At 40.7% G+C, this 26951-nt stretch overlaps 1 protein-coding gene and 1 pseudogene across 1 annotated transcript in view; both read right to left on the reverse strand.

The window, feature by feature from the left end:
• CDH13 (cadherin 13) overlaps positions 1-26951 on the reverse strand; it is a 967094-nt gene that overhangs the window by 100135 nt on the left and 840008 nt on the right. The gene's annotated exons all lie outside the window — the stretch shown is intronic.
• On the reverse strand, positions 19913-20033 carry LOC120581115 (uncharacterized; annotated as a pseudogene).

Below are 26951 nucleotides of genomic sequence, written 5' to 3' on the forward strand. Positions count from 1 at the left end.
GAAGGAAGACAGATAGATAGATATGGGGGGTGGTACAAAGGCTTGAATTTGCTTTTTCTTAAATAAGAAAATCTGGGCACATCAGGAGCTGTGTTCCAGCACTTTCGGCATTCTCAGGGGCCTGTGCCAGTAGGACCAAAGATTGGAAATCTCCATATCAACAGAAACCCAGTGGTTGCAGCTTCTGGTCCAGGGGGCCCCAATCCCCGGGCCTGAGACTGGTGCTGGTCTGTGGCCTGTTAGGAACTGGGCCATGCAGCAGGAGGTGAGCGGTCGGGCGAGAGAGCGAAGCTCCATCTGTATTTGCAGCCGCTCCCTAGCGCTAGCGCTAGTGTCACCGCCTCAGCTCCACCTCAGATCACCAGGCATAAGATTCTCACAGGAGCACAAGTCTCTGGTGCCGAAAAGGTTGGAGACCGCTGCTCTAGTCTAACCACGTTCAGGAACTGCAGATGGAGAAACTGAGGATTCAAGGACTAACTCCTGGGCCCCTGGGAGAAGGGGCAACAGTGGCCACTGATACCTTCCAGAAAGATGCTGGCAGGTCCTAGGCATTGCCTCTACACTGACCACCATGAATCCCAATCTTTTTGCTACAGTTTCTAAAATCAGTTCATTAGGCAAAATTGTGTATAATCGAAGTGACCCTTAAAAGTCTCCAAAAGAGTCCATAGGGAAGGTCTGTCCTGGCCCTGGAAGGGCTGTTCTGCTCTTGGGGCCACCTTGCATGAAAAATCCACGTGTGACTTTAAGAACACACAGACCGACTTTTATAAGCTAAGTGTAGGCATGATGAGTTTCATGTGTTTCATTAACCCCGTACAGGTCCTCCTAAGGTGTGGGTTTGGTTCTCTTTAACTCTTCTTTCTGTTGGCTTTACAAAATCCTGAATCCACAGCACTCTTGGAGGGAATATTTGAGGTTGTGAAGCAGGGAATCAACCAAAATTTGTGGTCCCTAGCCTCTAGTTACTTCATGTAAAGTTTGTTTATAATTCATCTCAGAGGACCTGCCCGCAGCAAGGGAGTTCCAACAGGGACCATAACAGAGATGGTGGCTGTTAACTTTCTGGGCCCAGGTGGGGGTGACTGGCCAAGGGGACACCTGAACTGAATCTCTTACTATTTGGCTGTAGGGCTCCCCATAGACATGCACTGGAAATAGGACTTTGCAAATGGCCACCACTCTGGACAACATCTATTCACATGTTACAGTTGTTGAGTACTGAGGAGGAAGAGATGGGCTATTCCTAGAGATACACATTCTAGACATCCATGAACATGGAAAAATCCATTACTTAGTCAATAGTAGCAACTTCTGAATAAAAAGAGTCCCTTGACTATTAGGTTTCAAGGAAGCTCGTAAGTAACACACAACATACACACAGGGGTGCATACACACGCTCACACCTTTTGCAGGAAGGGAGTGTTTTCGAAGTGAATCAATAGCTAGTGTCATTGCTATGGTAGCACAAGTGAAAGAGGATGAAAGCTTCACAAACAAGGTAAGCTGCCTTCTCCTACGGGTGCAACCTTACACTTTCTACAGTTAGGGTGTGGGTGGAAGGTTAGTGTAATTTAAGCTTCAAGGAAGGGAGGAGGCCTGAAGTCACAGCAGTGTGGTATAGACCTCCCGGAAAGAAAAGAAAATGATGCCCAAAGGGCAGTGAGTTCCAGGGCTCATTAGTAGGTAGAGGTGACAGGTGGGTGTGGCCTTCTGATACAAGAAACAGCTAGAAAAGAGGCTACCAGAGGGGGTTTCATGACCCCGAAGTTGCTGGAACAGGCTGTAGGATGGGGATTTGGCAGAACTGAGCAAACTCATAGTAGGGTTTAAACATGCCTGTTTTCTGAAGAAATCCATGCTCTGCAATCTAATCGCAGCAAAATGATCATTAGTGAAATGATAATAATAACACCTAACATTGACACACTGCTTCGCTGTCATGTTTGCTCACCCAGCGAAGTAGATTCTACTTCAGGTGAGAAAACTGAGGCATAGAGATGTCCAATCGCTTGCCCAGAGTGACAGAGTTAGGAAGCAGAGAGACAGGATTCACACCCAGCTTTCTCTGAGGCTAGAGTTGGTGTGCCGCCCTCTATTGGCGGTTTCCACAGATGATACAGTGAGAAAGCATCATACCCTCGCCCTTCACTGTTCCAATCTACACAGCACCAAGCCTTCTCCCACAAGTAAGGAAGTCAACATTCCCCCAGGTTATGTGGCTGTGGTTTAAGAACAGGAAAGGATACACTATCAATTTTCTAAGTAACGGCCAAAAGATTTTCAGCTCAATTTTTTGCCTCCCTTTTCCTTGCATATGATGGGGGGAGGCTCCTTTTGACTTCTTTATTTATTATCCCTGTTGTCCACGCACACCAATCTTGTGCTGAATTTATAGGAAATGATGCTCTCTCCTCCTGTTTCCACTGCCCCTTCTAATATACCTCACACTCCCACTGCATCACTACCAACAGGCCACCTGCAGGGGCTAGCAAGCTCTATGCATCTGCCTTTTCTGGTGGTCAGAATAAGTCCCCCAGTGAATGCTGTGGGACAAGGGGAGACGACTGTCCGTCACCCACAGGGGACTTCCCTGCAGAGGTCTCTGGGATGCCCCACCTGAGGGTTGGGGGGTGCTTTGATGCAGTAAGCCCTTTTGCTACAAGTGTAGCTCAGGGGTGGAGGGGCCCAGGGGTGGGTGGGGCATAAAAGGAAGTTCAAGGATGGGATTAGGTTCAAGAGTGAGAGCTTGTAGATTGGGGTCCAAACAGAGAAGAGCCCAGAACATCTAGCCCCTTCCCCATGATCATCAGCCCCTGGATCCCAGATGAGCAGCAAGCTGTGAGGCATCCTTACTATCTGCCTCTGCCGGCTCTTTCGTATCTTGACCTCCCCCAGCTCCTCTTAGAGGTTTCTGCTGCAGGTTCCGGTCCAGGCCCACAGAGCACGAGCACATTAGCCCCCATCCAAAAGGTGTGGGCCTGGGGATCCCACTTCTCTGGGGTCCCCAATACAGATGGGGTCCTTTCCCAGGTCTAGAATTCTACTTCTGCTCTGCGCCCGAGTGCCAGGTGCTTCCCTGGACCATGAACCTTGTCCTCTGTGTATCTGTTGGAGCCCATCTGTGGTGGGGCGGGCTTTCCTCCAGTGTTGGCGAGGAGTCTGTGCAGGTGCAGGAGCCAGTGTAGCTCAGGGGATGAAGAGGATAAAGGCAATTGAAAATTACTTTGATCACACTAGGAAAAGGGCCATAGACTGCAATTTAAAATGCTCACACCTTTTGAACCATGCATTTCACTTGTGAGAGTTTATCCTACAAAACACTTCGTACATGTGCATGAAGATATATATTCAGGCATTATTATTGCTGTGATATTTATAAAAGGGAAAACCAGGAACCACCAACATCTCCATTGATAGGGAGTTGGTCACGCTGTGGACCACCTACGAAACAGAACACAATACAGAGCCATTAAAATGAGGGAGGTAGTTAATTGTTTGGCATGACTGATCAGAAGGGAAATCTCCTGTACTGGATGATGCAAACCCATGTGTCATGCATTCCAGATGGAAGGAACCTTGGCCTGGGAGATGGAGGAACCCGCCCTCCCGAAGGCTTCTGCGAATTGTCTTGAATTACTAAACCTTATGGTGGGTTTCATTGACATTTGCTACCAATAAGAAAGATCAAGATCACCCAAAGCAGGTAACAAAAGCAAAAGGGGTAAAAATAAAAACAACAGCAATGGCCTATGTTTACCGAGTAACTATCACTTCCCGCATTGAGTGAAACTCTCTGCATGCATTACACCTTGTGATTCTCACCATATTACTTAACTTGAGGAAATAAGGAGCATTATTTCTCCCATTATACAGATGAAGACAAAGATATAAATCCTGATAAGACTGCAACATAGTATAGATAATGTGATCCCATCTTTGTGAATAAAGAGCAGGACTTCCTAGACGGAAAGGGAAAAGACAGGTGAGTGGAGAGAGCCGACAACTTTTTGTCTTATATCCTTGCATGAAATTTTAATTTTTTTCCCAATGGAAAGGAATTATGTTTTAATCAGAAAAAAATAGTTTGGGAGGGAATAAAATGCCCTTGAATTCAAAGTGTACTCGAAATTAAGTTGCTCTCTAAAGTACTTCAACAAAAGAAGAATAAAGACAGAGGAATCACTGTCTTGATGTTAAGCCTCACTATATAGCTACAGTAATCAAGACAGTGTGCTGTTGTTGGAGTGAGAGACATATAGAGCCATGGAACAGAAGAGAGAACCCAAACTTTCAAAACTCAAGAGTAAAAATACGATTCAATTAGAAAATATTTTTCAACACTCTGAACCAACATACACAATGGGACAATTCTGGAGTTCCGAGGCAATGAAGTTAACTCTGGTGGAGCCTTTATTCATCTGAGTGATGGAATATCTCTTAATTGGTCTCAGTCACGTTGGTTTGAGGGTGACAAAATGTCACCATCCATGACTGACCTTGAGGATAATTTCTAATTTGTCCATGATAAACCAGCTATAACCTGAACACATGACATAACTTCCCTAACCCTCAGCTTCCTGATCTGCGACCTGGAGAGACTAGGAGAACCTATCTCATGAAGAGATCGTGAGAATTAAACGCAATAATGCACAGAAAGGACTGTGCACAGTGACCACTGTCACCAACATCCCCATTTTACAGGTAAGAAGACTGAGGTCGGAAGAATTAAGAAACTCATGTCATATCCAAGAGCTGGGGAATGATGGAGATAGGACTGAAGCTAAGAGTCATTTGATACCCAGACCATATATATCCACACAGCACCCCACCCTGCCTTGTGAATAAAAGAACTCAGAAATGGAACTGGGATTGTGAGGTAATAAAAGCAGTCCTTCTAGTCCGACCAACAGTGTGCACAGAGAGACAGCTGGGAACCAGGCATTTAAGCCCTTCCCCTTCCTTGTCTCCTCCTTATAACCTATCCTCTGAGACTCTCTGGGTCAAAATAATTGGGTTCACCATTTTTAAGAATCCTGTACATTGAAATCGTCACATTCCTGACAGCAGCATTTGCTGCCGCATTTGCTGGACATTCAAAGCCCCAAAGCAGCCTTGTCGTATGAACAGCTTACCATATTACTTTGCCCAGCTGGTGAGTGATACTTTTAAATCTTTTTCAGAGGTCTCAGATCCATGACCTTGACACATGGTTTGGTCAAGCGGAGATGATGGACTTGCCTGGGGCCCCGTATCCCACAACATGGCGACACAGCTGTTTTAATCAGGGGCTGTCGACAAAGTACACAAATAGAACTCTGCCAGGAGCTGTTCGGGGTCACCATGGCTGGTTCCCCTCAACAATATTTTATTGTGCAAATGCTGACAAACAGCACTCAAATGGCTCCTGAGGAGCCATCTTGCCGGCCCATCTTGACGTGACTTTCCTCTTTCCTTCCCTCTCAAAGTGTTACTGCTCTTTGGGGAACTTGCCCTGTTGACACTGTCCATATGAAGCTACATTTCTGCTAAATGAAAGAAGTCCATCATTTTTATGCCAGTCTTCCAGACACTAGGAGAGCCTACCTTCCTCTACCAAAATGTCACATGAGAAAAAGATAAGCCGTGTTTAAAATTACAGCATGGTCATAGAGCTCATGCAAATGAAGTTAACATGATGCTTTTCTCTAAGCAACAGGGCCAGGGAAAGGGAAAAAAAAACCCTCAAAATCTTTTTAAGGCCCTAAACCCAAGATGCATTTTCCAGATGCAGGGCAGATTTCCATGCCAACCTAGCAAGTGTTACTGCCCAGATATGTCAGAATCTCAGAGACGGAATCTTCAAGGAGAAGAGTTCTGTCAGATAAGCTGAAAGCTTTATTCTGTATCCTTCCAACTTACACTTACCGATTGCATTTTCTGGCTACGAAATGTCTTCCTTAGTTTTCCCTTGAACCATGCCAACAAATGCCAAGACTGAGGAAGTGGAGTGCTCTAGAATCTCAGTCCAACTATTTCAGGGTAGGGATGAGTCTCTGGGTGGCTATAACCATCACAATGGCTTCTTTATGGAGCCACATGCCAGGCATATGCTCGCCATATATTATTGGCTTGACATTGAGATGCTCTACTTCATTTAATCCTTATTACAAGGTAAGTACATTTATCTTGATTTTACTAATAAATAAACCAGCTCTCAGAGAAGTTAAGTAATATGTCTAAGCTCACCAGCCAGGGAAATGGCAGTGTAGGGATTTAAAGCAGATCTGAGATCAACACATGGGTCTTCAGAGCTTGGCTAAATGTCCATTAACACAAGAAGAATCTGTTAATTGCCTCCCATTGCCAGTCAGATAACAGGTAGCACATGGAAGTGAGCAGGATCTGAGGATTCTATAGAAGATGGAAGCTAAAATACATTTTGGTAACTGACACTGATTTTTAACTTTGATGGTCCTAGACTGTCTTGTCTATCTCGGCAGATTCAAGGCTTGTTGCAAGGCCCACCCCCCTGCATCTAAGGTGTCAGCTCATGTGAGTCAGCTTGTCAGTCTTCCATGAAGATGGCCAAAGAGTTTTCCAATTGGACGTTGGGTTGTTCCATTGCCTTGCTCCCGCTGAATAGCCTTGAAGAGATGGGATTTAAATTGTGTCGAGGATATTAGTCTAAAGTGAATGAAGTGGAGAGTAGACTTCTCGTTTATGTCCCCAGAGTGATAAATGAGGGAGTGTAATTTTTTTTCTAAGCCAAAGAAAATGGGAAACCAACGTGGATTTCAGACACATGAGAAATAGCTTATGAATTTAGATGATAGCTCGGCAGAAATAAATTGTACATCTGTTCATTCATTTTAATAAAGTGGAGGGATGGCATGCTGCTGGAGCCCTTGGAGAACCCTGGGTTTTTAAAATTATGGTCCTATAATAGTAGCATTAAAATTTGTAATGCAGCCAGTGGTTTCTGAATTGGAGGGAAAATTCATTTATAAAATAAAAGTTCAGACTTTGGAATGTAAATGGGAAAATGCAATTTTTCTTGGCCAGATATGAATTAGTCCTGGGAGGGTGCTGTAACATCTTGACCATAAAATATATTTTACAAATCTTATGAGAAAGTTTTCAGACTGCTGACAAAACTTCTTTGGGCAATCTCTATCTAGGTAAATTGTGCAGGTACGAAACATATGGTAAACTGGCTTTGTTATTACTGCCTTGAACTTGGTCCGTCTTGTACAAGGGTAATTATGGGTTAATATTTACATTGAAGATGAGTCTAGCGTGTTACGAATACAAAAAAATCATGTTTACTCATTAGTAGAAACATAAGGAGGAGAACTTTTATAGACCAGCAATTACGAGGTACCATAAAAATTTACTCATTCAACGAATGGTATTTTCTTATTACAGGTGAGCCCTATGCTTGATTTTGGGGAAAATACAACTATTCTGATTGTAGGTTTCCTACTGACTTCAAAACCTAGAGCATTATTAAAATTTCTTCAAAAATAGGTATTGAGCCCACAGAAAGCTTTAAGGCAGAGTAAGCAATTTCAATTTTATTTCACAAATCAACACTCCAGTTTTCAGGTGGTAAAAAGTATAAATGAACCAGTAGTGCCAGCTGGCTATGGATAACACAGACCCTGAGAGGAAAACCCCAGGCTGCCTCAAATAGATTTTATTTGACTCCTAATGAAATACCAAATAGATGACACATTTCAGCCTTATAAGCTTGCAAAAAACAAAACAAAACAAAACAAAAAACCCCAAAAAACCAAAACCAACCACCCAACCAAACAAACAAACAAACAAAAAAACAGAGCTCATAAAGAGGTTGTGTTTAGTCTTAGAATTGAGGGCAATTAGCTAATGTCTTAGCTCAGCTTTTGCCCAAAGATGTAAGACTTTCTCGCTAGGTTTGTGGGAATGTGGTTAATACCTCAAAAAGTCACAGGGATAAGGGGGCTGGGATGTGACTCATCAGTGGGGATAGAACAGAGATGGGACAAAGGCCACAAATAAACTGTTCAAATTCCTCCCAGGCAGGATGATGATGTGAGTATTGGTCAGATGAAGGAAGATATAAGACCCCAGAAAGTTTTGCAATTAACATCTCTTTTTAACCAATGCTCAGAATTAGAACTATTCAGGTCAGAGGCCTCCTGGGAATTCTGTTTTATATATCTGTGTTGATCTATGTCTAGTTTCTTAGGCTGCATTGCTCAAAATGAGTTTACTGCATCAGTGAATAGGAATCTTTTCAAGGTTTTTGATAGTGTCCGGATCTAGCATCTACTCTTGAGTAAGACTCTGCTGCCTCCTCTAGTGGGATCTATTTTGAATTGGAAATAGGGGGCAAGGTCATCTGCTGAGAAAGAGAGATGGACTAAAGAGAGCTTTGAAGAGAGCACAGAAGGTTGAAATCAGCCACCAAGCGAGTAGCAAAAGGGGCTGTTTAGAGTTACATAGTAAAAGAAGAAGACCCCACTCATACCTGGGCAAAAAAGCCGTATGTATATGACTCGCACTTAAATATCATCTGTTGATTCACTCATCTTTAAATGCCCCCATCACAGTGCCTGGCTCATAGTAGGTGCTTCACTAATGCCCATGGACTACCTGAGCGTCAGCTATATCCTAAGCACTTCCAGATTCCTCATGTAGTTTTCTCTCCTGCGCAATATCCTGGCAACATAATCACCATCACATTATTCACAGAAAGTCCCCATGACACTCCGTGTTTTAACACATCCAGATGGCTGATGGTTCCCCTGCATCCACAGGCCTCTGGCATCGAGTCTGGCCTCAACATGGTCACAGAATGAAGAATATGAAACAGCCACATGCTGTGTGGCAAAGTCAGCTAAAGAAATAAAAAAAAAAGCCCAGGAATAAGAAGCAAACCTGTTTCCTTACATGATACCTGTGGCAGAATTGCTCCAAAGGAAAGGCCCTCCATTAACCTGACTTGGAGCTTCGTTTTCTGCCATTTTCAGCCATGTCATCATCACTCGTGTTTGTCTCCTGCTACCCCGCAGCTCATGCGCAAGGGCAGGCTGACCTTGGCTTTTCAGATTCACAAGCCCTTGGGCTGACGTGCCTCCTGGAGAAAGCTCCAGACTTCTCCTCCTGCAGTGCAGGGAAGAGACAGACGGGACTCTTCCCGAGCTAATGGCAACTGACCCTCCCCACCCCCTTGGAGAAGATGGGCTGGCTGTGCTCCAGCTTAACAACAAGTGGATGACACCTACCGCTTTCACAGAGCAAAAGTGGGAATTGCAAAGAGAAGATAACTTATTTTGTACAGGTCCGAGAGGTAAGTAACAAATCCCAGGACCAGCAGAGGAAGCAGACAGTCGTGTCACAGAGAAGCCCGGTAACAGGCCCCGCTCTCAACACGGAACCCTGTCAGTCACGGTCACTGGCATGTGGGAGGGCGATGAAGAGAATGAATCTGCAAAATATAAATAATGTCTCTCCCACAGTACAGAGTGTGAAAGGGCCACCCTTAAAAACACGCGCATTGGGGCTTTGGAACACAGAAGCCAGCGAAGCCGTCTGGAGGAATTAAGCGTCTCCTGAGATGATGGATCTTTGAAGAGAATGCCGGGGCTCATCTATTTTGGCTTAAAGTACACAACATGCACACACACATTTTATTTAGGTGAGAAATAGGGAAAATGATAATTTACACACAGTGATGCTCTGGTAAATGTTTAACAACTAAATCTTAAGGAGGGGAAAAAAGCCCTGATTTGTAGCTTGTGCCAACTTCTGTGCTGTAAATACCCACATCATGGCTGATTTCAAGCTACCAACGTGATGTCACCACACACAGAACTGGGAAGAGATGTGCTTAATTAACTTTTGCAAGGCTGGTGCAAGGTGCCCCCTTGCACCTCTGCTTATGATGACCAGGCTAAGGTACTGATTTGCTTTCAAAACGTTCTGGAATAGGTGAAAATGTAGCTTCAATCAGTGGGCATCCCCTTCTTTGGGAAGCATCTCACCCTATCCTGTGGGGTCCCACTGGTGCGGTCAACACAGGCCTCAATTTTTCTTCCTCAGATCAGGTGTGGGCCAATCATTTCATCATTCCCTGGTGCTCAGTGTCTGGTCTGAGGTGGACTTGTGACCCAGTAAAGTCAATCAAGGTCTTTTTATAAGATTAGTATTTGGATCTAGGCAAACGGGGAAGGTATGTCTTCCTCTGCACAAAAGCCATGGGGACATGAGCTTAGGGATACCAGAGGCCATCTTTCCTGCCACGAGGAGAGATCCTACCAGAGAATAAAGCCAACACCGAGAGCCAAGCAGAGCCAAGCAGAGGGAGTGGTATATAGACAGCATTCCGATAAAGCTGTCAGAATCCTGGAGGCAGCCAAATCCAAAGTCAGAAAGCCCTTAGGCTTCTCAGTGATGAGTACTAATGTATTGTCCAGACAAGTACAAACCCAATGACCAGTGATGAGTACAAACTCAATGGACAGTGACAAGTACCAACACAATGACCACTGACAAGTCCCAACGCAATGCCCAGTGATGAGTACCAAGGCATTCCCCATTGACGAGTACCAGTGTAATGCCCTCTGATGAGTACCTCTGCATTCCAGGATTTGCTCATGCTAGTTCGAAATGGGTTTCTGCCTTGAACAACAAAATGAGTGAAAGCAGAAGTTCTTTATCTCTGGAGAAACTACGAGCAGATTTTCTTGAGGAAGACTGAGCCTCTAGTCTCATCTTTACTCTAACTGATTTGTGTTTTCAATTTCCCAGAGCCCAAAGGGAAAAAAGATATTTTAACCAACATTATACAAGGCTGGTACAAGCGGTCAATTCAGTTCTCTGGGGTTTGTTGAGACTTTCCTCTGAGCGACAGGGCCCAGTGCCCATCATGTGGGAGGCCAGTGCTTGGCTGTTGTAAACCAGACAGCTAACCAGTTCTGGCTGTGATATATAGATTCACAGTGCTGAATTGAACCTGTGTTAAACCATGCATCCAGGGGCGATTAGCAAAGGCATCTGTTCCTATTTGCAGAGCTGCCGGGAAAGAGTGCTGTTAGATTTGATTTAATGCAGCAAATATTCTTTGTGTTCCCTCTGTGTACACCACTCTGTGATTGAAGGGGGAGATTGTGACAAATGAAGCTGTGTCTGCCCTCAGGGAGCTCCAGTCTAGAGGAGGCAGAAATGGATGCCTCCCTAGAATGCTGATCCATTGTGTGCTGGGAAGAAGACTTTGATTGAGGCAGGAACAAAACGCTGAAGAAGCACAGATCGTAGAGAGACAGTTAATTCTGACTGGAATATTAGGGGGAGCTTCAGGGAACTGCACAGCTTCCTGAAGCCTGTCACTGAAGGAACAGACTCACAGAGGGTGGGCCACCTCGCCCACTCATCCTTGTGTTTGTGGCTTATGGGCTAGCCCTAGCTCCTCCTCTCAGGCCCTCAAACACCTCTCATGTGACTCAGGGCACATGCACATGCTGTGTGCTCTGCCCAGAATGAGCTATCCTAGCATTGCCTCTCCTCATGTCATGTAGCAAAGCAAGACTTAAAGGATGAGAAATTACTTAATGACCTCACCTTTCGATACCCCAGACTAGGTCTGTTTTCCTTAGGTCATGTTGCTGAAGTTCTGAATTTATCTGTGGGATACATCCCTCTGGCAATACTTTAATATCTGTCCTCCTTGCTAAGTCTCAAGAAAACAAGGACTTGCTCATCTTACTTAAATCTCCAGCCTTCAGCTCACTGCCTGTGTTGGATGAGCATGCGCTAAGTGCATGAATGAAAGAGCTGAGGCCACTTTCAACCCTGCTAACTCAGAACAAGTACATCAAATGCACAAAGACTGGTGAACTTGAAGAAGCACATTATCTCACTAATGATTATGGAACGGTGGTAATGACAGTCATAAATTTAAAAGATTTAAAAATTGTTATCAGAGATAGCAGACTAGTATAAAAATGACCCTAGTTAATGAACCAAAGTTTTTCTCGCTTTATAGGTCTTTCCCTGAATTCTCCAGTGAGTAAAACCTGGATTTCAATGGAGATCTAATAATTGGTGTACCATTATAAGCTATTGACAGCCATGCAGGTCGATTTCGAATTAGATATGCAAGCAAATGTCTATAAAGTAGAACTATCAATGTGTTTTCAAGAATGTTGCTGTGTTCAACATCGGTTATTTGACTTGGTCGTCAGGTCTCTTAACAAAAGGTTAGCTTGTCAGAGGCCTGGCTTCTTTCATTTCTAGACCCCATAGAGCAGGGGTCCCTGAACCCCGAGCCGCAGACCAGTACCAGTCCGTGGCCTGTTAAAAATCTGAACCGCACAGCAGGAGGTGAGCGGCAGGTGACTGAGCGAAGCTTCATGTGTATTTGCAGCCACTGCCCGGCGTTTGCATCGCCTCCCCACCTCCACTTCAGACCGTCAGGCATTAGGAGCACCGGTCCTTGGTGCCAAAAAGGTTGGGGACCGCTGCCATAGCGTCAGGACAATGTGAAGAAACTCAGAAGGTGAGTACAGTGTAGCAGTTGGGAACTGGGCTCTGGAACCAGATGCCCTGAGTCGGCATCGCTGCCTCACCACCCTGTAACTTCGGGCATGTTTTTTTAACTTCCCTGTGTCTTAGTTTCCTCATCTGTGAAATGGAAATAATAAGATTACTTATGTAATAGGGCTGCTGAGAATTAAATGAGTTAAGATGCCTAACGCATTTTGAACAGTGCCTCACACAGATAAGCACTTAATAACTGTTAGCTTAAAAAAGTTGGTTTTATGGATGAAAATGTTTTTCAGTCTTTGCTTGTAAGAAATGGTTATTAGATTTACCCACTGGGCCCATTGTGTGCTGGGAAGAAGATATAAACCTGCTAATCAAATCCATTGGCTATTAAAAGACCACTCCCCTTTTTTCAAATTGAAGAAATCGTGGAGGGAAAGAATAGCTTAGACTTGTCCTGGTGAGCTCGACAGAAAATTTCTTTGATTGCTGCAGTTATATCCAGGCCTTGCACAAAATATTGTCCAGATCTGAACAGAGAGGCAGGTGAAGCAACAGGGAAGTGGAAGGCAGTAGTTGAAGTTCAGAAAGTTCAAGAAGAGCTGAGACTAGAGGTTATAAACCCAGCTCTTCAGCAAGCTCCTGGTGCACAAGTATAATAAGAAAAACTAAATACCTGTTCTGTGAGCCCCGGCAGGGAGTCCCAGAGAGCTGACCCACAGGGCAGGACCATGGAATAGGAATATAACAGCTGATTCTGACTGCATCAGGCAGAAATGCTCTAAGAATTGGGTCTACTGGCACTGAGCTGGTAAGTTGTTAAGCCTTTCTTGGTGCGGAAGTAGCTTAGTGCAGGGTTAAAAGCATGAGATCTAGAACTCTTGGCAAGTTCTTCAGCTCTCTGAGCCTCAGTCTCCACGCCCATGAAATGGGGAAGGCAATAAGAGCACCTATCTCGGGGTTGGCAGGAGAAGTGAAGGACGGACCGTATGTAAAGCTCTTAGACCCTGCCTGGCACAAAGCCAGTGCTTTCAGATGTTTGCACTGGCTTCTGGATATTTATTTAATGACAAAGAGGACAAAAGAGCAGGTCCAGGAGTATTGAACAAACAGAACTTTTGATAGAATGACCAGTCTTGTCTTTGATAAGAACTCATTATGCATTTGCTGTTGTTCTTGGGGGCAGTTCCTACATTTAAAGAAAGACACCTCTTTGAATTTGCAAGGAAAAAGGAGATGCACAGTTCAGAATCTCAAACTCTAGTTCCCTGTGACTTTGTAGAAGGAATCAGCCTGCTAAACCTCAGCTTTCTCATCTGCATGGGGATGACAATCAGGCGCTCTTCACTGGATTGTTGTGGTATTAGGTGACATTATGTGCAATGTGGAAGGTCATCATAAGCTTAAAAATGACTATGCAAATGTCTGCTCATGTTGATTTCCTGCTGTTGATATTATTCCCAATTCTGTGAAGGATACAGGTGGTAGGGTCACACGTTACTGGTGCCATCATCCCCAGCAATCTGACCAGTGATTCACCCGTATTGAACAACAATATTCTGGAGCAGCATAGAGGTGCTAAGTCTTGGAAGGTTACTCTCTACCCCAGTGGTCCCCAAACTTTTGGCACCAGGGACCAGTGCTCCTATGAGAATCTAATGCCTGATCATCTGAAGTGGAGCTGAGGCGGTGATACTAGCGCTGGGGAGCGGCTGCAAATACAGATGAAGCTTCGCTTGCTCACCCGCTGCTCACCTCCTGCTGTAGGCTCCATTTCTAACAGGTCATGGACTGGTACCAGCCCATGACCTGGGGGTTGGGAACCCCTGCTCTCTCCTTTGTAGTGTCCGCCAATGTCTTCCAACTGTCCTTTGAGTAAATCCAGCCTCCTTGCCTTGTCTGCACGATCTGGCCTTTGCCATCCCTCATCCTGTCTCATGCTACCCCAGCCACACTGATGGCTCTCATTTTCTCAAGCAAGACATGCTCTCCCATCCTTGGGGGTCCTCACATGGACCCTCTGAATCCTCCAAATTCTTACTGTTATGGGTTGAATTGTGTCTTCTCAAAAAGATATGTTGGAATCCTAACGGGCAGTATCTCAGAATGTGACCTTACCTGGAAATAGGGTCTTTACAGAGGTAAAGATATTAGAGGTAAAGGTAAAGGTAAAGGTATTATTTTAAAGATATTAAAATAAGGTATTAGAATAGGCTCTAATCTGATATGACTAGTGTCTTTATGAAAAGGGGAAATTTAGACACAGACATACACACAGGGAGAACTTCATGTGAAGACAAGGGCAGAGATCAGGTGATGCATCTACAAGCCTACAAATGCCACAGATTTCTAGCAAACCATCAGAAGCTAAGAGACAGGCATGAAGAGATTCTCCTGCAGACATTTTGATTGTAGGCTTTTGGCCTCCAGAACCGTGAGAGAATAAATGCATGTTCAAGTCACACAGTGTGTGGTACTTTGTTACAGCAGCCCTAGGACACTAACAGTCATTGTAAATGTCATCTTATCAATGGAGACCTCCCTGAACTCCACAGTAGGTGCCGCATTGTCCCCACCTGTGGTATTCGCCCCATTCCATCTTGTTACTAGGAGACATCTCTGGCTATTTGTTGGTTGGTGGTCTCCAGTTTAGACTATAACTTCATGAGGTCAGGGGCCATGCTTCTCACGCTCACCACACTATATCCCAACCTAGCACAGTGCCTGGCAAAGAGGAAGCATGGAATTCTTGTCTGATGGCTGGGCCAGTGAATGAATGAATAAATGAGTGAACTTCGGAAAGCAACCGTATAGTGTTATGATGTGCAATATACAAATATAGGTACATTCAGGTAAGACAGGCTGAAGAAGATACTTCTCATAAATTCCTGTCTTCTCAGATATGGGTGGGTCAACAGTGAAGTAAAATGCTGCCAACTTGGGAAAAGATATTCAGTCTGTAACCGAAATAGATTTCAGTTTGGAAACCAATGGATATATGAAAATCAATTCTAGATTGTTCTGATTAATCTCATTTAGAAGAATAAATCCATACGGAATTCTGAAGCTGTGGAATATTTTCTTTCTTTCCTGTTTTTAAGGTCGTAGAATAAGTTGAGCCTGTCTCCGCTCTAATGATTCCTTTAGGTAGTATTAACACTGAGTTTTCTTCCTTTTCTTTTCTTTTTTAACTTGGCTGGTGGGGAAGTAGATTTAGGGCTCTGTACAGTTTATACAGATTCATTTATTTAGTCCTGGAAAGGAATTTAACTCCAACCTTCTTGGCTGTTGGTGCACCACAGTGAAATAATATACCTCGCGATCACCTGTGACTTCTGTGTTACATTGATTTTTCACTGGCAGCAGCATTTTGTGTCACAATGAGACTGGCCTTGGATCTGCTATTTGCCTCGGGTGGTGTCTCTCATCTCTAGAACCAGTGGGTTAGATGAGATTCTTTCTCAAGTCTCTTTCAACAACATGACTCTTTAAAGTTTCAATAGCTTCTGTTGCTTACTGTCAAACATTTCCTTTGTAATTTATTCACTCATTCACTCATTATTTGGTCATATATTACATGTCAGGCTGGGTGCTTGGACCAGAGTAAGGAATGAAAGAGATAGAGTTTCTTTTCTCATGGAGCTAATATTCTAATTTGTGGAGAGGACAATAAATGAATAAATAACTTAATTATATGGCACACTAGAAGGTGAATATTACATGTTGTATATTAGAATAAAATATGTACATATTAGGATGTGTACATATTACAACAGAATATATAATGGAATATTACATAACAACATATAATGGTATACATGTTAACACTGTATATAATATGAAATAGAATAATATAGAAGCTGAGACACAACAGGCTGTAGTATTTGATGAATGAATAATAAATTCATCTCTAATTAAACATTTGATAGTCACTCCTTTACTTGGCCCTAGAAGCAGTGATGAAAAGGACACGCCCCTAAATATCAAGCATTCAAATGGCATTGGGGAGATATAGTATGAGTACATGATTAACAGGCAGTGTGATAATACTATGCTAGGGGATGCCTAGTGTGTTTAGGAACAAGGAGAAAAAAGCAACAACCTAGTGAAGGATTTATAAATTGCACATTGAAGGATAAATTGGTGTTTTCCAGGTACAAAAGAAGAGAAAGGCATTCCAGGGAGAAGGGAAAGGAATGTACCCTGGCGTCAAGGCATCTAAAGCTTGGCATATTAGGGAATAAGTAGAGCTTCATGTGGCCTGAGGTGAAGGTCGGCTGTGATCAGGCGAAGAGTGTTTAAGACCATTGCACATAAGACCCAGTGATCTTATTTCTAACATTGCTCAGTACAAAATGGTTTCCAGGTGCAGTGTGGGCTTGGACATTTTATTTTCCAATATGCTCCATTTTTATTGCTTTTGGCTTTCTATTTTTGAACTCAAGTTCTCATTTTGCAAGCTGCATTATGGAAGTATAGTAAGGTTACATTCTTAGAGTTAGAAAAATAGATGTTTTATAGCTTTGTGGTTGTCGCTCTTAGTGTGAGGATATTGTCTTCGAATAGAAGCAGATGGATGAAGTCTTCAGAGGCCACTGTGCTCTGGAGTGGCTCAGTGGTGAGACTGCCAACTGTACTAAAAGATTGCTTTTATTGCCATTGAGTTGCTGCTGACCCTCTAAGCATAAGCAGAGGGTTATCAGAGGCACAGATTTTACATAGAGGTTCACACAGGAACGATGGGGATCAACACACCATGAATATAATTAGGAAAGAGTGATTAATGCAATAAATCATCTGGCTGTCCGGTCTACCTCTACAAGAGATTTGAAGAACCAGTCACAGGTTACATTTTTTTCACTTAAAATAACCCAGCTGTTTTGACATCACACACACAGTTTATAATTGGCACAGGCATTTTCAACTAAGCAAAATTTCTCACCCTGCTGTTCATGAAACTGTTAAATCTGGGAATGCACCCACTACCCATTTCCTTAGCTGGAAGAATCCCATTTGGATGATGGCTTCTATTTATAGAGCACTGCTTATATTTGTACAAATGTTTCCCTTCACTCTCTTTTAGTCAGGAAATGCAGCTATAGACCTGCTGTTTCAAGTACCTCTAAAATTTGAACACTAGGAGATTTAATTGATGATATCATGTTTTTCTATGACCCTGGTGCAGTAGAAGAAAGTAATGAACTCACCCCTTCAAAGTAAAGATAAATGGGAAATGTGGGTGTTGGCTGTTTTGCAGCTAACCCCTCTTCTATTATATAATGAGAAGTTGGGAATGCAATTTACAATAGATGGCTCCTAGCATCCTTAGACGAGGTAGTGTCTTGGGCACAGATGGACTAGGAACTGATGTAGTCATGAGCGATGTTACTGTTTGTACAACTGGAAATTGGTGGTACCCGTGCATTGAAATCACACTGTTCTATTCTCTTCAAATATTTCATTTCTTCACATATTGGCATTCCCCCATCACTGCACAAAGCATGGGATAAAGATCTCAATAGTGTATGTTTGTTTTAATCTAAAACTTCAGCGACATAGAAAACTGTCAGATAAGTGATTTCACAGCATCACAGAAAAAAGACACATATTTCACCATTATGGCTATAAAAAGCTTCATGGAAAAAGGAAGATTGGACTATTTGGAATAACATTTAATCATCTTTAAAGATTTATCTGGTTGTTAAAATGTCTTGGGCTCCACCCTCCAGAAAAGTCACTTGAGTCAGATAATTGAAATGGGTTCGATTTTCTAAGAAATATGTGGTTGGGTTTCTGGATTAATCTCTATTGAACAAGTGAATGTGTAATTATGTGGTCAGTGTTTAGAATTGGCACATCTGAATTTAAAAGGCTCTCCTAAGGGAAATAAACTCTTATGGAAGTAGAAGAATTTAATTTAAAGCACTCAAATGTATTTCATGGCATCCTGCAGGAGTGGATAAATATGTTCACTTCAATTAGACTTTTGGTAAAAGATGGCACACAAAGGTACATTTCTTAACTTCATACCTGGAACTGCCAAACTACAAAAAACCAATGCAAAGATCCAAAAGAGTTAGAAAACTCCAGATATTCAGGTCAACTCAAGAGTGAGGGAATCAGAAAGCAAAGCTTGCCTCTAATTATGTCATTCAGTTATCTTGGGGAAGAGTCACTTGATCATCGATATCAAGGAGGAGACACAAAAATTTTCTTAACCTTTTTACTAAGGTGAGTTGATTTTTAAGCAATGGTATAAGAGTGGGTAGACATTGTCAAACCATTTAATTATGTATTTTTCCTCAATGCATATTTTTAATGAAAATCTTATGAGGTTTTTTGACACAGTAAATTCCATTCACACTATGTCTACTGCTTTTCCCTGATACTCTAGATTAAAAAATTAATCCAGATTTTTTTTTCTTCGTTTATGGAAATTTGGGCAAGCTTATCCTAAACCATCCCTCACATCTAGAATAACTCAAGAATATGCACTTAACACAAAAACCCCACCTATCTGAAAGCACTAAAGAACTACCAAGGCAGCTAGAACCTGAGGGTCCGAGATTCTGCAGAAAAGGGAAGTGAAGCCAATATTCTATGGAATTTTACCCGTAAGGCATTTTCTAAATTGTAAGGGCACAGGGACAAGAGGCTCAGAATCTAAACAGAAGCTATTGGCTAAGAGACCATGAAGCTGAGCAGAACTTTCAGGAGTTTCATGGGGCTCAGAAGACAGCCACTGACATTTAGGGTCTTCGAAGCAAAACTGTTGAAAAGCAAAGACAAATACATATTATTAAAATCAGCCAGAGAAAAGAGCCACATCTATTTTAATGGAGAAGAAAGTAATCCTGACAGCTGACCTTTCAGCAAACATAAACATATTAGACTCTCAGTGAGGACTCCAGAAGGTCTGCACTCAAGAAGTTAGGGGAACCAGGGTAAGGAGATGAGTTCTTATAAAAGACTGAAACCCAGCTATGAACCAAGTCAATCCCAAACTAATTTAAAGTCATCTTTTTCTATTCATCGGTTTACAGAAAACGAAATTAATTTTTTTTTTAATGGAGGAATATAACTTCGGCCAGAGCCCCAAATTATCTCTAAAATGTTTTCTAATTTGCTATTTATGTTTATGTTTAAAAATTTCTAGGCATGCTAAGGGACCATAGCAAATGACCAAAAATCAAGAGAGAAATAATACAAATAGAAATAGATTTAGAAGTGGTCTAGATACTAAAGTTATCAGACATCACATTTAAAATAAGTCTGAGTAAGATATTTAAAAAATAGATAAAATGGAAAATTTTAGCAGAGAATTTTAACCTATAAAATAAATTAAAATCATATTTATTTATTTATTTATTATTTTTTTTTATTTTTAATTTTTTTTTAACGCCTACAGCACCTGGTATTCCTAGGTGGTCTCCCATCCAAGTACTAACCAGGCCCGACCCTGCTTAGTTTCTGAGATCCAATGAGATCAGGCATGAGTTCAGGGTGGCATGGACGTAGACTGAAATTATATTTAAAATATAATATGGTATTAAGAAATCAATAGATGGGTATAATAGTAGACTAAATATAGTAGAAGAGAGGACTGGTGAGCTGAAAAAAAGTCAATGGATAGAAAATTTATATATAAATATAAGAGTCTAAAAAGGAGAGAAAATGGTTTAGAAGAAATATTTGAAAAGGTATGTTACGAATCGAGATGCTTAAGGAAAAAATATGATTAAATACAAATTAAACCATATCTCAGCATGCCATAGTAAAACTGTTGAAAAGCAAAGACAAATACATATTATTAAAATCAGCCAGAGAAAAGAGCCACATCTATTTTAATGGAGAAGAAAGTAATCCTGACAGCTGACCTTTCAGCAAACATTAATAGATGTCAGAAGTCGATGAAATGGCATCTTTAAAGTGCTGCAAGCACATACCTGTCAAATGAGATTCTGTATCCAGTGTAAATATAATTCAAAAAAAACTTTTTAGAAAAACAATAAGTGGGACAATTTATCAACAATACACCTGCACTATTTTTAAAGTGAAAAGAAGGACAATAGAGATAAAGCGAGTTCAAATGTTCTAATGTCCTTGCAGTATCTGAGAAGTCATAAAAATGCTAGTTTATATTAGGTTCTGTAAGTCAAAGATATATATTTCCATTGCTCAGAAACTACTATAAGAATATGAAAATGAAGTATAACAAATAAGTTATTAGACAAGGATATAAATTGACAAAAATACTTGATTAATTCAGAAAGAGGTAAGCAATGAGAGAAAAATATATGAAAGATATAACAAATAGAAAACAAATATCAGGATTGGTAGATTTAAACCCGAACATATGATACTTGCTTTAAATTTGAATGGATGAAATAATCCAAGTGAGAAGACTAGGATTATCAGAATTGATTAAAAAAATAAAAAAACCCAACATACGCTGCTTATGAGACACATTCGTAATACAAAATTACAGAAAACTTGAGAAAAGGATGGAAAGAAATATAACATGATGACAGTAACCAAAAGATACCTGGAGTAGTTATTCTAATACCAGCTGAGATAAGTGTGAACACAAAAAGCATTTTCAGAGATAAAGAGGTAAGTTTTGTAATAATAAAGGTTCCTTGCATCAGGAAAATGGAATGATTTTAAATTTGTATGTACTTAATAGCACAGTTTCAAATATTCAAAGAAAGAACTGATATAACAAAAGAAATAGATATACCTATAACAATACCATATCTACTCTTTCAGTAACTGATAGAGTACGATTACAAAATATATAGATTTGAACAAGAATGTTAAACAACTGTTGAATTCATATTATTTTTGAGTGCACATGGACCTCTTATCAAAATTTATCACATGCTGAGTTGTAAAACAAGTCTCAAAAAATATCAAAGTATTAAAATCATATAGAGTATATTCTCTAACCACTGTGGCATTAAGCTAGATATCAGCAACAGGGAAATAACAAGGAAACTCCCAAATTTGTAAAATTAAGCAATACACTTCTGTGCACTGGTGGGTGGGAGGGATTTTTAGGAAGATTCTGAGCTGCTGATCAAGTTCTATTTCTTGATTTGGGTTTTGTGTTTGGCTTACAGAGAATAAAATGACTCTGTAGTTGTGTATTTTTTTGCACAGGCGTTATTTTTACTAAAAAGAAGTCAATACATCTTGAGTGAACCATATTAATTGCAATTTAGAAAGATATTTTGGAATGTTTCAATAAAACAAGTGAGAGATTATAGACTCCTAAATTTGGAGCAATATTGTGGCTAACTTCCTTTTCATTCTAACTACTGAGAAATTAAGAGAAAATTCATATAAAAACTTAACAAATTGTACATGAATGTCCATAACAGCATTATTCACAATAGCCAAAAAGTTGAAATAGTCCAAATGTCCATCAATGGATGAATGGATAAACCAATCGTGGTATATGCATGTAATGGAACATTATTCAGCCATAAAAAGTATTGAAGTTCTGATACATGCTACAATGTGGAGGAAACCTGAAAACATTATGCTAAGTGAAGGAAACAAGTCACGAAAGGCCACATCTTTCTTCATTCCATTTGTATGAAATTTTCAGAATATGCAAGTTCACTGGAACGCAAAGAGGATTAATGGTTGCTAGGGGCTGCGGGGAAAGAGGTTGGGGAGTGGCTGCTAATGGGCATGGGGGTTCCTTTGGGGTAATGAAAATGTTCTGAAATTAGACAGTGGTGTGGATTTCACAACTCTGTGGATATACTAAAAGCCAATGAAGTGTACATTTTAAAAGGTGAATTTTATGTTATGTGTATTATATCTCAATAAAATTGTTATTAAAAAATTAATGGAATACGAAGCAAAAGTGATAAAGTTAAGGAATGAAAAAAACCAGATGTTATCCTGACATCATTCTGCATCAGATAATTCATTCAGAAGAAAAATTTTCAACACATGAAATTATATAGTTCCTTAGTTGTTTGATAAACTTACTAATGAAGAGAAGTGAATCATAATGAGCTCATTGGTAAAGATTTAAATTTCTTGAGATTTGATCGGCCATACAGATATCAATAATGACAATAGAGAACTCTTAATATGCCTTAAAACAAGGATGTGGATGACGTGGTTAACGAGTGTCATTGACTTAAAGATTAGTCTTTACACAAGAATATTTGAAATTGAATAGCTCACTCTATATCTATCTATCTATCTATCTATCTATCTATCTATCTATCTATCTATCTATCTACCTATCTATCTATCTATCATTTATCTATCAACAGAAGCTTGATAGAGATGTTCTTAAATTTAACGACAATTTTCAAAATTTACATGAGTTTTTCAATAATGAAACATGTTGTGAATGTGAAAAAAATGTTTCTAAACTCTCAGTAATACAGAACAAGTTTCTATGAATGCTGCTAGGGGAAAGACTAGATTTTTTCGTTCTTTTTCTATAGAAAATGGTGTTCTATAATTATTATATAGAGAAGAGACCACTGAATTTGCAATTAAATGTGAAAGAGAAAAAGTATTACAGGGTGAATTAAGCAGTTAATTAGTAAAAAAATTTTTTTTATTACAAAAGCTAATAGTCCAAAGAAAAATAAGATTACTGAGCCATGAAGTTCTTGAAGACTTGACACTGGCTTTTAGAAATTGGAAACTAGACCCCAGTATCCACTTGATAACTTAATGTATCTGCCAGTGGCTCAGTTTCAGCCTGCCAGCTTCCTGCTGGTACCATTCACCCGTTTGTTAAAACTGGAACATTTACCCATTTACCTCTCATCTCCCAGCTGAAGGACAGGAACTTTCATGTTCCATGCCATCTTTATTATAGGTATTGTAATGTTATAGTCCAAACATGGATACTTTTACCTTAGAAAGAATTCATCAAATAGCCCCCCCAAATCCTAAATTATTAAGTCAAAATTACCAATTGCCATTTTAAGGTATAAATCTGAAAAATCAATTGATTGAATAAGTGAACAAAAACTGAATGTCTTTAAAAAATATATCTTATAATCTTTTACCAACATTTTTAAAAAAATTAATAGTTTATTAATTCTCATGATCTAGGGTTTATGTGAAAATATGAGTTATTCAATCAGTATTTGTTGAGCAACAGCTATGTTATAGGCACAAATCAGAAGTGTTTTCTAAAAAAAAAAAATAACTTTAGGCAGATGGACAAGTCACTGCTCTGAATGTGACTGAGATTCTCAGTTATAATTCAAACTCTGGGTTTCAAGAGTTTAACTAGATTTCCTAAAATCATCTCGAAATACTTAATTGAGAAAAGTCAACACTAATATTTAGTTAAAGTCATGTGTTAAAAACTATTAGGAAAACTCACAGAAGATTCTCTGTAGGGAAACTAATGCTTCCAACCCAAATTTTCATGAAAGTCAATGACTAAAAATTGATTTCCACATGTAAGTAGCAATTTTAAGTATGACCCTGGTTCGTCACATTCAGTGACACTGTTCCCAATTATCTTCAGGAAACATTCAGAAAATAACTAAATTTTTGAGTGCCTACAGGTAATGCAACAGAGAATAAGAGGCCTTGCTTCTCAGAAAGCTTACAGTCAGTTTAAATAAACACAATGGGAACAACAAATGAGTGTCCTTTGCACCAATAATTCACTTTTTAAAATAATTTAAAGTATGTTTTCTTTTTTTTAGTAACAATTCCTGTATTATCAAGGGCTGCAACATGCTAATTAAAGACAGTTGGAGTTATTTCTCAGTCTTCCTTACAGATAAGGGAGGGTAAGGAGGTGACAAGAGAAGTAATTTGAGTTTCAGGGGAAGCTTTTTAAATAACATTTACTTAGGTAGCAGGTCCTCCTTTGCCCTTCTCATTTCCTGCTTCGTTCTTCCTGTTATAAGGACATGATGGCTGGTGCTGCTGTGACCCTGTTGTACTATGAGGCAGCCTTGGAGAAGGCAGAGAAGAAAGATAAGAGGAATCTGGGAAACTGATAATGTCATGGTGTCACTACATTGACCGGGGACTATCTACCAACAGGCATTTATGTGAGAGAAACTATATCTTTATCTCATTTAACAGAGCATTATTTCCAGTCTCTGTTATTTGTGGCCAACCACATCTTCAAAACAGATAAAAAATGCATTTCTCTGGAGATGAAAGACCATCTATATAGAACAACAAAAAAAAGAGAACCACATATTCCTATGAATTTCCTAAGAAATGTCCTAATATATGCAGAAACTTGTATAAGAACACATCTTCTTGGACCTCTTTCTAGACACCCTCAACCTCAAATGACCACCATTTCCATTCTGGAACGACTGAACCTTGACCTTCCTCTCTAAAAAATATTTCAACTTCAAGATCACAAGCTCCATGTTTCCTCTCTGTTCCTTATACAGCCTGTTGCTCTACCTCTTTCACTTCCCAGAGACCATTACCTTTGGGCCGAGTCCTCAACAGTTCTCCTCCCTCCAACAGGTTTCTCTTGGCACTTTTTGCTTTCATTCATAGTGACGCATTTTACAAATTCTGCCACCTCTCCTCCAGAATTCCTTTCCCCCTGGAACTCTAGGGTCTTAACCATGCATTTTAAAGTGCTCGAGCAGGTTCACAAATTACTTTAAAGGAAAACAGCAGCTTTCAACATGGAGGGAGAGGGCCCTTTAGCTAAGAATGTCAGCTGGTCTCTTAAATTTTAGAAACATCCTCATTACCATATCATCGCCTTGCTCACCACTGCCATCTTCCTCACCACCACCTTTGTCATCACATCTTCTTCATCACTGCCTTTATCCCACTGTCCTCATCACCCCTGTCCTCACTACCACCATCTTAATTACTACTATTCTTACCACTTCTATCCTCATCATCGGTACTCTAGAGAACGCAAAGTGCTTTTCATCATCGGCTCATTTAACATTCACAAGAATCTAATGAGGTAGGTTTTATGAAGAGCCCCAGTAACAGGTGAAGAATGTAGATGGTTAACATGCTTGTGTCCCATGTCTGGCCAGAGGATTCGAATACAGTTCCGGTCTCAGAGCCCACCCCTCCACATCTTTGTAAGACTGCCTCTAGCAATTCTGGCATCCAAAATGTATGGATCCCTTCTCAACAACAAACACTAGCCTTTCGGGAACATGTTAAAAAATTTAACTGTAAATTTACTTTATCTACATTGGACAAAGACTCCTCTGGGACACATAATATCTATGAGAGAAGAGAGTTTGATGCTCTTGCTGGCTACCCATTCCCATGGAAATCCCAAGCTCTTTGTCCAATGCCCATTTGAAGAGAATTTTTGTGCTTTTGCTAATATCCACTCGATGAAAAGATCTATGTTTATTTTTTTTCTTGAGTTCAGTGGTATTAATAAAAAAAAATCAATCAAAAAATTTCTCACTCACGGTATTCAATCCATGACTAGGTACACACTATTTTTTTTTTCTGAGTCATAGATTGATAGGTTTTTTTATTTTAGATTAGGGTTATCCAATTTCTATTTTCCTTACTATATCTACATTGAATATTACAATGTGCCTTGAATTCTTTTATTGAAATAGGTTCACAAGCAATTCTACTAGTAAACCAATATCCCCAATGAATATTTCATGGGAGACCAGCTCAATGAGACAGGATGATGAGGTGGTCCAGGAAAATTATTCTCAGGCCAAATAAGTCTGAGAAATTCTACAGAGTATACCTACCCTTCTTGGAGAAACACAAAGTATTCTGAAGCTCTATAGTAAAAGATACTTTTCAAACTATTCGACTCAGTATTCTCCATATCTATTTTACCCTGAAATCTTCCCCTACCTACAATGATGTAACTTGTGGAATCAGTTTGAGAAACATGAAAATAATGAGCACTCTGTATTAGCAGCTACAGAGACAGTGTCATGGGAACAACAGAATGCAGCCACATCAGCTACTGTGGACTTTGCTGTTTTGAGGTTGAAGTCCTAAGTGACTGGGAGAGGGGGAGATTTCTACCTCCTGAACGAGTCATGCAGGGCTGAGGTGGAGAGGTTACTGGGGAGCCAGGAGGCTGAGAGGGCCTATCTGTCTTGAGCTACTCGGGATAGTCCCTGGACTCTGCAGAGGGGTCGGCAACGGCAAATCCGGACATGGGTCTTTTCTCTGAACGCCTCAGAGGGTGGGAAACATCAGGGCAGATGAGGAAGCGCAGCACTGCAGTTCAGAGCATGTCTCACACAAAGCTCTGTTCATAACCCATTTTTTGCCACTTACTCTGCCCAAGACCTTGGAGCAGTTATCTAGATTCTTTGAGCTTAACAAGCTCCTTCATTGGTAAAAGGTTAATGAAACCAATCTCACACAATTAAGTGAAGCAATGGATTGAAAGTGAAGAGCCTGTGGTGATAGAAGATGCATAGAACAGGCTTCGCAAATGGTGGGGC

The sequence above is a fragment of the Pteropus medius genome, unplaced genomic scaffold (genome assembly GCF_902729225.1).
Source record: "Pteropus medius unplaced genomic scaffold, Ma_sr-lr_union100, whole genome shotgun sequence".
NCBI classification, from domain to species: Eukaryota; Metazoa; Chordata; class Mammalia; order Chiroptera; family Pteropodidae; genus Pteropus; species Pteropus medius.